This window comes from Sinocyclocheilus grahami, unplaced genomic scaffold (assembly GCF_001515645.1).
Source record: "Sinocyclocheilus grahami isolate Dianchi unplaced genomic scaffold, SAMN03320097.WGS_v1.1 scaffold203.1, whole genome shotgun sequence".
Taxonomy (NCBI): domain Eukaryota; kingdom Metazoa; phylum Chordata; class Actinopteri; order Cypriniformes; family Cyprinidae; genus Sinocyclocheilus; species Sinocyclocheilus grahami.
The window spans coordinates 1,635,224-1,637,266 of NW_015505382.1; positions in this window are offsets into that span (position 1 = coordinate 1,635,224).

Consider the following 2,043-nt stretch of genomic DNA (forward strand, 5'->3'; position numbering starts at 1 on the left):
AAAGGATCATTTATCAGGACTAACAAGCCGTGCTACACAATGATGGTCTCTACACCCGCATCTTCAAAAAAGTTTCACCATCAAGCAATGTTATGAGAGCACAACATCACAAATGATTAGCTATACTCTCTATATGTTTTAATAAAATGTAAATAGCACATAAATGCTGAAAGATGTACTTTTGTGAGTGAAAAATATTTATCCACGGTGGATATTTTGACTGGTCATGGCATGAATGCATAAAGGATGAATGCATAAGCAATGCATAAAGGAAACAAAAAGATGGATGGATGATTTGTTCAGGAGGGCTCAATTATGGTGGCAACTGAATAAAGAAAATTTTAATATGGCCGGGGCAACTGGCCATATTAAAGTGCATGAATGTAGGACATATTATGACATAGGACATATCTAGCTTTAATATATTCAAAGAAAATTAAGTGCAAGAGGGCCTAGGGCTAGTTGTTATATAAGGAAATTAGCTTAAGTGTATCTTAGTAAATAAGGTTTTAAGTCTAAAGTGTACAAAATTTATTTTTACTAGCCACATTGTGCACATCGGTTTCAAACATCTAGTTCAAACATTTCTTACATTATTATTATATAATTATATATATTTTTTTTATTAAAATAAGCTTATTAAAATTATTTTAGAAATTTCATTAAAAGTCATTATTCATTGTAATGATAGGCTTACAAAAAAATAAGTTCTAAAAATAAATAAAAAACCTGTGCTCATCGAAAGAAAACAAGTTGAATAAAAGATTGAATTGATAATAATATAGGATAACAAGACCACGTGTGTAAGAAGGTGGGGAAAAATCCCAAGAAAGTACAAAAATTTTACAAAATGTTTTGGGGAGGTTGTTATACCCTGTATTACCACAGACCAAGTTTTAGTCCAATGTGATAACACATTATTTGTGATAACTATCATTTTCCGGAAAAAGAAAATCCTCTCCAGGCCAAAATGACCAGAACACAACATGAGGGTTAAAACATATTACACATATTATAATATTTATTAACCAAATATTTGCTGGCCAAAACAAATAATTTGTCCTTATAGATGACAGAAACAGGTTCTGAATTACTAGACAACAGCTTGCGTATTGCGTATTCAGGACCTTTTAAACACTATAATATAAATTTAATGTTGTCCTAGCCATTACAAAAAAAAAAAGAAAAAAAAGACAAGTTTAATTAAAATGTATACAGATACAATTTAAGGAGTCACTTCCGCAGAGTGACAAATGTTAAAAATGTTGTGAACCAACAAAACAATAAGACAGAAATAGATTTCTATCACAGCTAACTGAGCCAGATCTCCGAGAGAGGGAGAAAGAGAAAAATGGAGAGAGATATAAAGAGGGAAGGAGATAGAAAGGGACAGGGAGGGCTGGAGGTGGGGTGCTTACTAATGAGAGCAATGCCTAGATGGGCTGTAAATAGGAGTACCAATATATCAAAAGCTATTCTCTTCAGTGAAGGCTGTGAAATCTTGAGCAGACCCTTTCCTAATTGAATTTCATGCCTTGCTTTTGTCATGTGCCACTGCAGCTTCTGTCCCACCAGCTCTATACAGCAGCAGGGTCCGAAAAGGAGGGAGAGACTGTGCGTATGGGACTGAGAGATTAACACGGGGTGTATGTGGCATTCGGCTCGCCCGAAAAGTGTGCGCAGTCTTTAAAAAAAAAAAAAAAGGAAGGAAAAAAACATCCGAGATTCAAAGTGCAATAACGGAGACGGAAGGAACATGCGGAGAGCTTCTGTCAGGATACGGATGCAGGAGCGATTCCTCCACCTGCACACACTCCGGCCCCCGTCTCGAACCCACCACAAAGGCCCCTCCTCTGGCCAGATCAAGGGGCTGGATCCCATGAATTAATTACTGTCCGCCTCTCCGCCTCAGAGTTATTAATAGTATGAAATGAGCAATAAAAGGGCTTAGGAGTGGGAACAGGGGTGGCAGACTGCAGAGGGGATCCGGCGGGGGGACAAAGAGGGGGGGGGGGTTGTCGGGGGCAGAGAGGAACCTTTTGG